The 15,744-nt window shown below is 34.3% G+C and overlaps 2 pseudogenes; both read right to left on the reverse strand.

Annotated features, from left to right (window-relative positions):
- Positions 1-6,802: 6,802 nt before the first annotated feature.
- Positions 6,803-7,674, reverse strand: LOC120176532 (annotated as a pseudogene).
- Positions 7,675-8,244: 570 nt separating this feature from the next.
- Positions 8,245-8,709, reverse strand: LOC120176572 (annotated as a pseudogene).
- Positions 8,710-15,744: the final 7,035 nt, after the last annotated feature.

Raw genomic sequence — 15,744 nt, forward strand, 5'->3', positions numbered from 1 at the left:
AAGTTCTGCCATTTACGACAACATGTAAGCGACACAGTACCAGTTTTGGGCGTTGTGGGGTGTTATCCTTCCTACACGTAACCGATTCCCGAATCCATTTATCGAATCTTGGTGACGCATACCAAATTTTGTCTTATAAAATGATTTTTTTAAAACTACACGTAACCGATTCCCGAATCCATTTAATCGAATCTTTGGTGACGCATACCAAATTTTGTCTTATAAAATGATTTTTTTAAAATTGTTTTAAAAGACGTTTTTAGGTATTCGACCTACCTAACCTAAAGGTCGATGGCGACTCTATTCAATTTATTCCAAATTAATTCCAAATTCCCCAATTTTTCTAAATTAAAGTCATAATTGTTTTTAAAACAATATTAAATTATTTTTTGAAAAATGGTTATGACAAGAGGTATGTGACGCACTTGCCTCGTGTGGTAGTGCAGTCTCGCAAGTTGGACATGTTGCCAGCATCTTGAAAGGATTGCCCAGGGAGTATCAACCGTTTATGGCGGTTATCACTACGATGAAGGAAACACTGTCCTTGGACAATCTTTACACCGTCCTTCTAGATGCGGAAGCACAGTTGGCCAGGTTTGATGAGCAATTTGATTACGCTCCTATGGCAGCCAATGTTGCTGAGAGAGTAGAAGGTCGTGACTCCTCTGCTAATGGACGGCGTGATTCTAAATCTTCACGCTCATCGTTTATAAACAGGACAGGCGGCCGAGGTCGAGGACGAAATAAGATTCAATGTCAGCTATGTGGCAAATTCAGTCACTTGGTTGATCGATGCTGGCATCGTTATGATGAAGAATTTATGTGTGTTACATCTGAGTCTCAAGCTCATAAAGGACAGCCTGCCAATGCACACTACTCTGCTACTAAAACTTCAAACCTGGGATGTGAATGCTGTAAAGGTCATTCTAAGACAACAGGTAATTTGCAAGCTAATATGGTCTCCAGATCCAGTGATCATTGGGTGGTGGATTCTGGAGCTACGCATCATATCACACCAGATGCTGCGAATGTTTCGAACCCTGCTGAGTTTAGAGCTCCAGGTAAACTTACTGTTGGCAATGGAGTTTCTGTTGATATTCGTAACATTGGTACTGCATTTGTTTATTCTGCTTCTTCAATAACTCTAATCTTGACTGAATTGTTGCATGTGCCTCACATAACCAAGAATTTACTTTCGGTCTCTAAGCTTGCTAGGGATACCAAGGTCTATCTTGAATTTCATGCTGAGAAGTGCTTTGTCCGTGATGAATCCTCTAAGGCGATTCTTCTGCAAGGTGAAGAGAAAGGAGGACTCTATACGTTCTCACTTAGTGATCTTACTTCAGAAGGTTGTGGTGCTGTTGTTCATCTTGCAACTACAGACTTGACTCAGTCTAAGCTATGGCATCGATGGTTGGGACATCCAGCTAGTTTTGCCTTAAGGAAAATTGCTAAAGAACTTGATGTAAAACTTGATGTTGATGTTAATAAAACGTGTGTGGCTTGCTTTATGGGCAAAAGCCATAAACTCCCATTTTCTTCATCCAATACTAAGTACACTGCACCTTTTGAACTAGTATTTTCAGACTTGTAGGGACCTCCTCACATTGCTTCCAATGGCTTTCGATATTATGTAACTTTTGTGGATGCTTTTACCCGATTTACTTGGCTTTATCTACTAAAAGATAAAGCACAAGCTGTTGATGCGTTTCACCTGTTCAAAAAATTGGTAGCAAATCAATTTGGCAGTACAATCAATGCTTTTCAGTCAGATTGGGGTGAAGAGTATCGAGTATTTCCGGTATTGTTTGCCAGATCAGGGATAGTGCATCGACTGACTTGCCCTCACACGTCTGAGCAGAACGGGGTCATTGAGCGTAAGCATCGCCATGTTGTTGAGTTAGGACTTGTTTTGCTAGCTCAAGCATCCATACCCATGCAGTACTGGTCATATGCAATTGTGACTGCTGTTCACTTGATCAACCGTCTTCCTACGGTGGTGCTTGGAGGAATGACCCCATACGAGAAGCTATTCCAGAAGAAACCTGAGTATGCTTCACTGAAGGTCTTTGGATGCCAGTGTTTCCCGCACCTAAGACCCTTTCAGAATCACAAATTGTGCTTTCGATCTCAGTGTTGTACATACCTTGGAGTTAGTCCTCAGCACAAGGGCTATCAGTGTCTGGCAAGTAATGACAGAGTTTATATCTCTAGACATGCTGTATTTAATGAAAAAGTTTTTCCTTTTGCAGATAAAGATACATCTTGTTCCCCAAGTCATGCAAAAGTTGCTCGTTCACGTGATATTCCAGTTGTTGCAGATGTGCGGAGGTGGATTAGTGATGCTGCACCAACCATTAATCTAGACAATGCGCATAATGAGGTGGGACAAGAAGACATGTCTAGTGCACATAGTCATGCTACCGGGGCCACACCATATCCCACTTCAACCGGAGACCGAGATAATGCGCATGGGTCCAATACGCGTGAGGACAATGGAGCCACGCAATTTGAAGTAATACCCGCCCATAATAATATGCATGGGGTCGTGCCTCTTGGTGTGGTGCTCACTCACATGACTACTTCAAAAAATGCTACACGTGATGACAATAATTTGGATGGGGTCACACGTTATAATGTTGTACATGGGGCCACTTCAACGTCAGCTTGTGATAATATGCATGTGGATTCTACTTCAATGCATGCGCAAAATCAAAACAATAAAAATGTTGGGGCCACACCTAGTGGTCGAACTTTGGATGCTAATTCAATGGAAAATCAAAGCAATGATAATGCGCATAGTCCAACTTATAATAGTGTCGGGGCCACACCTAGTGGAGTGATGCCCACATCGCACTCCACTTCAACGGGCGACAATAATTCTAATCAACTTGGCGTGATGGGCGTTGATGGGGCCGCACCGCTTGGCGTGGTGTCCACTCATGGTGGCTACACGTTGCATTCCATTCCAACGGATGAAAATAATATTATTGGGGTCGAGCACTCTGGTGTAGGTAATGCAAGTACCAGTCCTGTGATTGAAGAATTGGAAGTGGCCAATAATGTACCGAGTACTTCAACTATCCTACCATCTAGGGAGAATCTTCATCCAATGATGACACGCAGTAAATGTGGAGTTTTTAAACCTAAAGCTTACTCCACTCATTTCGACAATGACACACCTTCCACAATTCAAGATGCGTTGCAGTCGACTAATTGGAATGTGACAGTTCAAGTTGAGGTAGATGTTCTTCAAAGAAACAACATATGGAGGTTGGTGAAATTACCAGAAGGGCGTACTCCAATTGGGTGTAAGTGGCTGTTCAAACTGAAACGAAATCCAGATGGCTCCATACAGCGCTATAAGGCGCGACTGGTTGTAAAAGGCTACTCACAAGTTCCAGGGTATGATTTCCTTGATACGTTTAGCCCAGTTGTTAAATTTTCTTCACTTAATGATGTGTTGTCATTAGCGGTATCGAATGACTGGGAGTTGAGGCACATTGACATTAATAATGCGTTCCTCAATGGAGACCTCACTGAAGATGTGTACATGCAACAACCGCCAGGGTTTGTACAATTTGCTGAAGATGGGTCTGTTCTTGTCTGCAAGCTTCAGAAGGTGCTATATGGATTGCGCCAGGCACCTAGGAACTGGAATGCTAAACTCAGGGACAACCTCGTACAGATTGGTTTTACAACGTCTCGGGCAGATTCATCATTGTTTGTCTGTAAACGAGGTGCTGGTGACATATATGTATTGGTCTATGTTGATGACATAGTCATCACTAGACATGCATCTTGTGATATTCAAGAAGTAGTGAAGCTGCTGAGTGAAAGGTTTTCTCTCAAGGACCTTGGAGCACTTCGTTTCTTCTTGGGAATTGAAGTGCATTGCTCTCGTGGTTCTCTGTTTCCAAGTCAGAAAAAATTTGTGTTGGAACTGCTTGAGAAAACTAATATGACAGGTGCAACTGCATGTTCTACACCAATGATACTGGCGTCGAAATTGTCAAAAGATGTTGGGGAGCTGCTGTCAAACGCAAGTGAATATCGCAGCATAGTTGGCTCCTTGCTCTATTTGTGCCATACACGCCCTGATTTAGCCTACAGTGTTGGAAAGGTGGCACAATTCATGCATGCACCACGAGAAACACATTGGCTTGCAGTCAAGCGTATACTTCGATACTTAGTTGGAACTGTGAATTATGGGTTAATGTTCCAAGCAAGTGAGGCAGAATTGTCTGTGACAGCTTTTGCAGATGCAGATTGGGGAGCAAACATAGATGATCGACGGTCAATTTCTGGTTATGGTGTGTTCGTTGGGAAATGTCTTGTTGCGTGGTGCTCAAAGAAACAGAAAATGGTGTCTCGGTCCACGATGGAGGCATAATACAAGTGTCTTGCTGATGCAGCTGTTGAAGTTACATGGACTAGCTCTTTGCTTACAGACCTAGGGGTTCAGCAACGGAGGGAGCCAATGGTTTGGTGTGACAACACATGAGCAGTGGCTATGAGTGCTAATCATGTGTACCATGCACAGTCGAAGTAGTGGCTATGAGTGCTAATCATGTGTACCATGCACAGTCGAAGTATATAGATCTTGATATCCATTTCGTTCGAGAGAAGGTTGCTGCAGGTCTGTTGAAAATCAACTACATACCAGCTGCACATCAAGTAGCAGATGGTTTTACAAAGCCTCTCTCAAAATCTACGTTTGAGGAGTTTCGTCACAGTATTTGTGTGATGCCAGGGGTGTAGAGTTGCTTAAAGAAGAAAATGAAAAGAGTAGGGAGAATGTTAGCTTGATATTAACGTGCATAATACAATTTAGTTAGCATTGGACGCCAAAAGTTGTTAGTTAGTTAGAGAGGCTGTTAGCTTAACAGAATAGCAGTGTTTGCTATATAAGTGATGTATCAGTCATTGTTAAAGCAAGTATTGAATATATTCCTTTTCATATACAGTTTCTTAATATTACTCAGTAAATTTGGGGTCTAATGCTAAATGGTGTTTCGAATTATCGATCGTGTTATTTGATGATATTTTAAAGTATATTTTATAAATATATCTTTTAAAAAAATAAATTTTTAATTAATTAAAAATAATTTATAATTCTCGTAATATTTTTGAATAAAAAATGCTTTTTTCGGTGAAGGAGAAAATTAATTAGGGTAAATTAATTTAGATATCATTGAACTTTTGTCTAACGTTACAAATATTATCACTTTAGGTGTCTGGGTGATAAACGGTGTTAATTTCCTCCGTTAAATGACACGTGTTACATTCTGGTAATTTTGAAATTTTATTTTTTTAAAATATTAAAAATATTATTATATTTATAAAAGAAATCCTAATTTCTCTTTAATTATAAAAAAGCCCAAAAACCATAAAATCATTAAATCTTAACCCTAACGCGCCACTGCCCTTTTCGATTACGACCACCGCCATCGACGTAGTCCCTGACATCCTCCTAGTCATATGTCGCCGTCCGCCGATTGGTCGTCAAAATTGTGTGTGATCGCAATTTTCATCTTAGAGTTAGTCGGGTATAAAACGTCGATGTGTCATCGATCAACTGTCAATTGGTCGCGATTTCATAAGGATTTTGATCGCTAGGGAAAGGTGAGGTCGGGTGGAGCTTTGTCGACAGCAAAGGGCAGTGTCCGACATGGGTTTAGGGGTTCAAATGAAAGTTTTTAAATTTTTGGGGCTATTTTCGAAGCTTTTTTAATATAATTTTATTTTTAATTTAATAAAATTTTTAAATTATTAGAATGTGACACATGTCAAGTAATGGGGAAATTAACGTCGTTTACAACCCGGGCACCTAAAGGGATAATGATTGTAACGTTAGACACCAAATCATTCAAAAAATAGTTTAGGCATCTATACGTGAACAGTGCTATAGTTTCACTTGTTTTATAATTAAGCCTTTTTTTAACTTCTTGGTTTGAGTCGATGATCACGTTTCAAACGTAATATTTGCTAAAAATGAATTGTCGGGAATACTTTGTGTTTTAAACAAAATTTTGAGCCAAAAGTATTTTCATAAGCATCTCAATAGTCCCATATAGATAGGTACTTCAATTTGTATATTGCTTTTAGCATTAATTTTTTAAATATTTTTAATTTAGACACTAATTTTTTTTATTTGTATCAACGATCAACATCAATCGTCATTCACGAAAAAATTTGATTAACGGGACCACAACTTAAAAATATTATTTTGTAAAATTTTAAAATAATATTATAAATTAAATGTAATTTAAAATATTATATTTTTCTTATCTTCTTAAATTTTAAAATAATATTATAAACTAAGCGCAACTTAAAATTTTAAAATAAAGTTATAATATTTTAGATTTAGTAATTACCCTATAAAGTGGGTTAATTACATAATTGATCATTTGTGTTTGTGTTTTATCTATTTTCTCTCACTGATTTCAAAGAAAAATAATATATACACTTTTGTTTTATTTAATTGAGACCACCACGAGTTAACTACGGTTAACAATTTACATTTTAACTAATGGTACAATCGTGTTCCAAAGCACTAATTATACAACAGCTCAAGTTCTAGATACTAATTTTTAACTAAACTCTGAAAATATGCTCACTTGCTAGGAGGCATTATCGGGACTTTGCTGGGATGCAAGCAAGTTTCACGACCTTCGGCTCAACAATGGCTCCGATCGGGGGTTTTCGTGCGTGAATCTGAAGGTTGTTGGTGTATACTTGATTGAGCTCGGAAAATTTTGTTTTCCTTCGTATGGATCTGCTGCTTTTGGAGGTTATAATATTACCATGAAGTTACTTATAGCTCAATTCTCCAAGATACACAACTTACATTATTTGTTGGTGAGGGAGATAGAAGAAGAAGAAACACAGGAGAAATAACATGAAGACATCATCCTAGGGTTTTATGCGTCTACAAGGCATGTGCCTGTGCATGCTCGGGTTTGTGACTGAATTCATAATCCAGATGCACAAACGCACGCTCTATCTCATGCAGCAACTCCAGCTTCTTGCAGTGATTCTCCAATGTCATGTGTCTTGCAATGCCATGTTTGCCGGAAGACGATGTCGACCTCCACAAAATAGTGAGACCCGAAGGTGTAGGCTCGCACGGTATCGATATGTCTTATGGCTTGTGGTGGTTCCAGCACAGGTAAGTCAGTTTCTGAAGATACTCAGGTGCTGCTGATCTTCCCACCAATGAGTTCACGTTCTCTAATACCGTCATCGACCATGTCCGGATAGTGTACAGAGCCAGCTGCATTGTTCAAGTTTATCTCAATTGAGTCATAAAAACATGGTAACGTTTCTTCGGTTTTCTTAATGATTGTCGATATGGTCATCAACCAAAAGAACATTACTATTTTATATCCATACCACTAGCTGACCATCAAGTGCAATAAAAACTAAAATGGAAGAAAAAAGGCGAAGGTACCGGATGCGAGAGAAGATTTTACTTATATGATTGCTCCAACAGGGTCATCCAATCGTCAATGTAATTAGCGAGTAGCACAGCAACCAGGCCGATGATGTTCGTGATAACATCAAAGAAATGATCCTGGGCATAAGCTTTGACGATTTCATTCGTAAAGGTACGGCAAAAAACACAAGGAGAAGCTTTACCAGGGTCACTCCAAGCATAATCCCAACAACCCACCTCTCTTGTTCTTCGTCAAGTTGAATTCATTTCCTGGGCAAAACAAAGGAAGACGCCATAAATTTGAACATACATAGCATTCATCATCAAAAACTGTTAAAGATCACTGAATGGAGAAGAGAACTTTAAGCATAATCATAGTTAACTCACATTTGAAACCATGGTTCGAAAACAAGGATACCCTGCAGAAAATTACCAGTTTTAAGTTTTCAGTTTTATTAGGTTTCAACGGTTCAAAACAGTAACTCGTCTTTTTATGTTCTAGTCTGTTTTACCATCCATGTTCCGGGTACGTGACTGCCGCATGAAACAATGGAATCTCTAAGGTTTGAGCATGAGTTCTCTACTTGAGGTGCAATATATTTACCATTGCATCCGACATTGGACATTATATAGAACAAAGAACCAAAGATCTAAAGCTACCCCTTGGGACATGCAGTTCGATAACTTATCTGACAATGTTTCCCAATTCCATGTGTGTCGGGAGGGGGGTGGGGGGGGGGGGAACAAGGGTACTTCCAGAAAACAAAGAGTTGGAGCAACAGGAAAATATGATTCATGATCACGCCCTAACACTGATCAAGGGACTATACAACAAGAAGGTATAGCAGAATACTGACCAGTGGCTGCATTCTTTTCTTTCCAATCGGATATTGATACGGGTTTGGTGTTGACATGGGAAATGCAGTAAACCAGAGGATAATCCAGACGAAGATCAAGAAGAGAGTCCAATGTGGATGCAATTATAGCTAATGAGCACTTCTGACAGAAGCATAAACTTTAGCAGCAAAAAGAACCATGTTGCATATATTGGAAATTCTAATGGCTAACGTCTCGCTTCTAGCCAAATCTTCCCTCTCTTCCTGCCAACCACAAGAACAAGATCAGTCTAACACTACTTTAAATACAGTAAATCTTGTTATCTATAGAGAATGATTCAAACCTTTGTCATTCCGGGATTAAAACCACGCTCAGCTAAGGCATCCATCTCATTAAAAACCCTCGAGCATTTCTACCTGTTGTTGATAGTATTCCGCCACATTGTTTCTGGACCTGAAATCGTCAAAGAGAACCATTTAGGTGCTACTCCATTTTTTCATTTGCAATGGTGTGTCGATGAAGAATAATTCAGCATCTGTTGACATTCACCAAAGCATTGTTTACTCAGACTACAAACTAAGCTATGCTAAAAGCTTCGGTTCCGACTAAAGGATTTGTCCAGTAGCTTGGTTTCCACTCACCGCAAACTATTATGTACAAAAGGTAAAGAACGGTTAGTTCAACGAAGCATATGCATGGTATAAGAAAAGCAAGATGAACAAAGAACATAAAAATTTCAGAAAATAAAATAAAAAACACGAAATAAACCCCATGTACAGGTTTTTAATTCGAAAGAGCTAAGTCTCTTGTTCCTTCCAAAGTGGTGCTAAGTAAATCGACAAAAATCCATCATAAGTAGGCGACGCGGATTAGCTTATTTTGGAACGCAACTACCAAACTTCTGTTTCACTTTATCAAGAAAGCTGGCAATCTTGAATAAGAAAGCTTTTCACCAGAATTTCCTTGCAAGACATCAAACTATGCAAACCCCGTATAAAGAACAACATAAAAATACAAACAATCACTACCTTGAGAAAAACACCCAGGAAAGTTTAATAGTTCTTTGCTTCATAAAAAAACCATGTTAGAGCTCACATTTAAAGACCAAAAAAAGAACAATCCTTTCACTTAAATAACCCATTTCTAAAAAAACACTGAAAAGTCACTTAAAAACGCATAATAGCCATTCACAGGGAATAAATGAAAAAAGTATTTCATAGCAAAGCTCCACAAAAAGATCGAATATTGATAATGAAACCTAAATAAAATAAAACCCCAGATACTCCAAAACCATTGAAGGAAATAAACAGAACAACTACACCCATTTAAGTAAATTCAAACTAGCATGAAAAAAAACACTAGTATTGCACCTAGAAACAAAAACACCATGATCCAAGATACCAATGGAAAACTATAAATATCATTCAGTATATTAATGATTATGAACAAAATAAGGGTATATTAATAAAATTAAAACTGTTTTTTAACTATAATAGGAAGAAGAAGAAAATTGTTGAAAATTACCTAAGACCCCCCAAGGCAATCATGTAGGCTACGAGGAGGCCTTTTGTCTTTGTGTTCAGGAGATAACTGGAAAAAATCGAAGTTCAACCGCCATGAACGGTCACCATTGCTCCGATGTGGCACAGCGCCAGCTCCTCGTCGTTTCACGCGCCACGTCTCTACCCATCGTTCCGTTTCAACGGTCCAAAGCTAAAACAGAACCCAAAGAAAACTTGAGATTTGTTCCTCTTTTAACTCCGTTTGCTTATTTCGGTTGAGCAAGGGGCATGGTTGGAAATTAGATGAAACGAGGAGGGTATTTGGGAATGTTAAAATCTTCCGATGGCTGAGTTTGAGTGCCGGAAAGTTGGGTCGGTGAGTTGAAAGGATAGATTATAAAGAGGTCGGGTTCAAATGTGGGAATTTGGATCGACACGTGGACGGTCAAGATGGTGTAAAAATGAATCAATCATGGTATCATCTGCCACGTGGAATATTAGGCCCAAAGAGATCTGAGCCACGTGATTCTCGTGCATCTGGTGATGAAAAAAAAGTTGGTGGGCCCACAGGATTTATCCACTGATACGATAGCAATACGGTCCAGGACACTATGGATTCGGTATACGTAACTAAATCAAATCTAATTTATTAATCAATTAACTAATTAGATATCAGATCAATTAATTATTAAGAAATTTAAAATTTTGGCTATGATTAATTCGGTTCGAATCGATTGATTAATTGAATTAATCAAAACATATTAATATTTACTTTAGTTTTTATTTTTAAGTTTGATTTCATTAAGAATCAAGATCCACCAACGGGTTGTAAGAAAATTTAAATTTTGGCTATGATTAATGTCGGTTCGAATCGATTGATTATTGAATTAATCAAAACATATTTAATATTTACTTTAGTTTTTATATATTTTAAGTTTGATTTCATTAAGAATCAAGATCCACCAACGGGTTGGTTCAAGTGGTAAGCAGTTTGATATCGTTTAAGTAAGATCTCAAGTTAGAGTTCTTGTGTATGCAGAAAATCCTCGCTAGGAGACTCACCTACCATAGTTAGTGTGCGACTAGGGTCGATCCGGATAAAAGCCTTGGAATCGGAGGGATAACAAAAAAAAAGAATCAAGATCCAAATTATTTTTTTAATAACAATAAATTTATTAAGAATTTAAGAATTAATTAAATTTTAGCAAAAATAAAAGAATAGTATCTCTATTAGATTCAAATTAATCTAACCAAAAAATTTCAATAAATTTTGGTTATTTTCAAAATTGATTGAATTAATCTAACTTTTTTCAATTCGATGAATAATTTTTTTTTAAAAATAGTTCGATTAACAATTAAAAAAATTAATTAATTCAATTTTCACTAATTTGGTTCGGTAGGTGACATAATGAAATGTTTAAACACCACTAATCATTTCTTGGTTGGTTTAGCATCTCAATTTAAACAAAATAAAAAAATTATATAAATTAAAAAATACAAACACATATCATTTAACGGATTTTTTTAATGATAAACACCTAAAATCGATTTTAAATATAATTTAATATTTATTTTTACGTTAATCCTCGTTAAAAATTAAATTATTTAAACGAAGTATTACGATTTGATTTTGATTTTCCAATGAATTTAGTGGGACCCCACACCATAAATAGGAATCCAATAGGAAAGTGACACGTTTGAGGAAACTTTTGGGAGATGCCACACCATAAACTAATCATCAAAGAGAGAGAGATTTCTCTTTATTTAGTGCGATTCTTGGCTGGCCTAAATTAAGAACGGTGTTAGCCATGATGATTTAGTGTGGTGGATTGATATATGAGATTAATTTTAATAAAAATCCATTAATTTTTTAAAAAGAAAAAAATATTTAAAGTTATATAAAAAATTATAATTATAACTGTAAACTAAATGCATAATTATTGATATAATAATAATAATAATAATAATTTTATATTAGCATATGTTTAAAGTATTTATATTCTTCTCGTATTCAGAATTTAATCTCACTATTTTTCAATTAAAAGATTTAGATCCGGTCATTAATGTCGTTAAAATTACGTTATTAAAGTTAATTACATCAACAATCAGTTGATCTAGTAGGGTGAGACACATGAATTTTTTTATGCAAAATTAAGGGCTCGGATTTTGATATTATGAATAGAGTAAACAAAATTAAGAAAGTCACGTGTCTAATATTTTTTTAATACTATTTCCAGATTAATCGATTAATAAATGACAATTTGAAAATACCAAGTCTATTGTAACATTATTTTTTATTATGGGGCTTCTAAATTATTATTTTTTAAGAAAAAAAAAGATATATATTCCTTTCTTTAAAAACTATTAGTACTTACCTATAGGCATCAATAATTAAAGGTGATTTGATTAGCATTTTGGGAAAGATTCAATGCAGTAATATATTAATTACATTTCTTTTTATAGATTATATTTGTTAAAATCCAATTAATGGCAATAAATATTGTTGATAATTTAACTTGCATGATTTTAAAGACAAGTACCAACGACAGTTGGTCTAGTGGAATAAGGCACTAGGTCCCTTAAGTAAGGCAGGGGTTCGAATCATAGCGTTTGTGATTTGTTAAATAATGATTGTAAAGTATAATTTGGGATGAGGCACTAGGGTAAATTATAAGATTGGTCCCTCTATTTTACTTTTCACTTCTGGTCATCGTTTTGAAAAAAAATTATGATTTAGTCACGTGCATTATCTATTTGTTATATTTGGTCATTGTGTTATCGTATGTTCGTTATCGATATCGATGTTTCACACTCGATCGTAAGTGATTACCAATTTTCATCCAAAATAAATAATTTTTTCATTAAAATTAAAACATTACGGGTTAAATTACTTTAAAAAAAAAAGAATAAAGTAAAGAGGTTATTCAAGCAAATGTTAAAATGTTTTGGAATGTGTGGTAGAATATAAAACCAACATTAAATTATTAAAATATCAATAATATAAAAAATAAAATTAAATATAATAATAAAGTATAATGAAATTAATTACAAAATATTTGACCTCAATTAAAATATGATATTACTTAAAAAATACTAACATTAAAATATTATTATTTCCAACATGGCCATATCAAATCTATTGTTGGACTTGAAATATTATGCTAAAAAATAATTGAATATAAAAAAAAATATCAATTTGAGAACTTTTTATATTAAGGGATATTGGCATCAAATTCTTTTAATTGTTGAGTCAATCATTTGATAAGATTCATCATTGTTCTAAGTTTAGTGATTATTGTTTATATATATTGTTTTTTTATTGGGAAAATATTCCATTATTTGTTCACCAATAATTTCAAAGAGTGATAATTTAATAAAAAAAATAGGTAAATTACGCTTTATTACCTAAACTATTAGTTCGATCTATTTTAGTGTTTACACATTATTCAAATCATATCTAATATTTAGTTTTTGTTTTATTTAGTATCTCGGCGTTAAAAACTTAACAGGTGATGTGCACGTGGCTAGGGATGGGAATGGGTCGGATTTTCGGTCCACCCCACGTAACCAGAAAATATATTCTCCACCGACCCAAAAAATTTACATCTTCCACCCAATCCGACCCAAAATAATATATTTATTAAAAAGATTACTTTATTCAATAAAAATATAGATTTAATTGAAAAAAAATATATAGATGTTATTATTCAATTATCCCTAGTTTTTTTATTTTAGTATCTCGGCGTTAAAAACTTAACAGGTGATGTGCACGTGGCTAGGGATGGGAATGGGTCGGATTTTCGGTCCACCCCACGTAACCAGAAAATTATATATTCTCCACCGACCCAAAAAATTTACATCTTCCACCCAATCCGACCCAAAATAATATATTTATTAAAAAGATTACTTTTATTCAATAAAAATATAGATTTAATTGAAAAAATAATATATAGATTGTTATTATTTCAATTATCCCCAAATATATAGGTAAAATTACAATTTTTTTTGAGTTGGATCGATTATTTTTCACCCTAAACCCGAACCCAACCTGACTCGAATATAACCCCTAAAAACCCGACCTGAGCTGGATTTATTTTTTTTTTAAAAATCCAACCCGATCAGGAACCCGTGGGGTTTGAGTCCTATGCCTATCCCTACACGTGGCACATTTTTTACGAGTAAATTGCATCATTCACTACTAAACTATCTTCTCACTCCTATTTTGGCAACTAAAGTTTAAATTTTTTAAATTTGATTACTTAATTTTCAATTTTTTTTATTTTTAATTATATAATAATAATAATAATGTCATGGCACAAAAATATGAATAAAATAAATTAGAGTGATTAAAATAGGAACAATTTTAAAGTTGAGTAATTAAATTAAATTTTTTTGAACTTTAGTACCAAAATATGAGTGCGAAGATAGTTGAGGGATGAATGTGTAATTTACTCATAAAAATGCAATGCCGTTAAATTTTTAATGGCGATTACTAAAACAAAACAAAAACTAAATGTTTGGTACTAAAACAAATCAAAATTGATAGTTTATATACTAAACGTGTAATTTACCCTAAAAGTTATGAAAATAGCTTGACATATATATCAATCACCAAAATGTTGAAGTAGCTAAGAAACTATTCGATGTTTTTGAATAAATTTAGAATTAAAACTTAATTAAATTTGAAACTTTTAAGTGTTGAATTTATAATATAAAAATTATTTTATGTACCGCTAAAAGTATACCAAGATCTTACTATAATAAAAGTATAAAAAGCAAATTTAACCAATATAATAAAGAGTAAACTACATATTTAGTATTTAAATATTACTTTTGTTCCATTTGGTACTCAAACTTTGTTTGTTTCAAAATTATACCTAATATTTTGTTTACGTTTTATTTTTGGATCCCAACGTTAAAAACTTAATGGTGATGTTGATTTGTCAGCATAAAGTAATGCCACTTTATTATTAAAAATAAAAATTTTCTTGTCAATAATTCTGTTAATCGTTTAACGATGAATACTAAATTAAAATATAAACTAACGTTAGCCATACTTTTGAAAAAAAGTAAAATTTGATTATCAAAACGAAATAAAATTAATAATTTAAGTGCTAAACGTGTAATTTACCCAAAAAAAATATTACATGAAACTATCTCACAAGTTATACGAATCCCAAGCAAATATAGTGTCCCGAGATATACATTTGGGAATTCATTTGCGACAGTCTTAATATACGGATAAATAAAGATGATATTAATTTTGTTATTATTTTTTTTAATATTTTCGGTAAAAAATTACTTAAAAATTTATTATTTATACCGATTTTGTTATTATTGTGCGCCTTATCGATTTTATTAATATATCCGATAAAATACTATCTAAAATAATTTTTTTTATTAATTTTATTATTATTGGACATTTTACCAAAAATATTAAAAAATATTAATATTTTATGTAAAAATAATAATATTTTAAATAATTTTTTTACTAAAAATATTAAAAAAATAATAGGTAATACTTTTCTTTAATATTATATTAAGACTATAGCACGATAAAACACCCCTCTCTACCATTAACTATAAAAACAGAAACATGTAAAGCAAATCCCAACACTTCTCCCCTGAATCTGTGTGAAAAGAAAAAGAAAAATTCAATCTTGATAAATAAAAAAAAAAGAACAAAAATGTTGCATTTGTGTGAAAACCCCCATTTCAGATACAATTGCTTGATGTTCTTATTTCGGGGTTTTCAGCTTCTGGGTTTAAATTATGGGTTTGGGGTGAATTCAGGGTTTCATTTGAATCAGTCATTTACATACATCTGGCCATTGCCGTATGAGCTTAACTCAGGCAATGAAACTTTGACTGTGAACCCAGCTCTCTCTTTGTTTATCATTTTGAGGAAGGGTTTAGAGATACAAGAAGATTATATTTAATTTCTCTTACGGGGTTCCGGTTTTTGAA

Source organism: Hibiscus syriacus, unplaced genomic scaffold (genome assembly GCF_006381635.1).
Source record: "Hibiscus syriacus cultivar Baekdansim isolate YM2019G1 unplaced genomic scaffold, ASM638163v2 tig00112249_pilon, whole genome shotgun sequence".
In the NCBI taxonomy this organism is placed as follows: Eukaryota; Viridiplantae; Streptophyta; class Magnoliopsida; order Malvales; family Malvaceae; genus Hibiscus; species Hibiscus syriacus.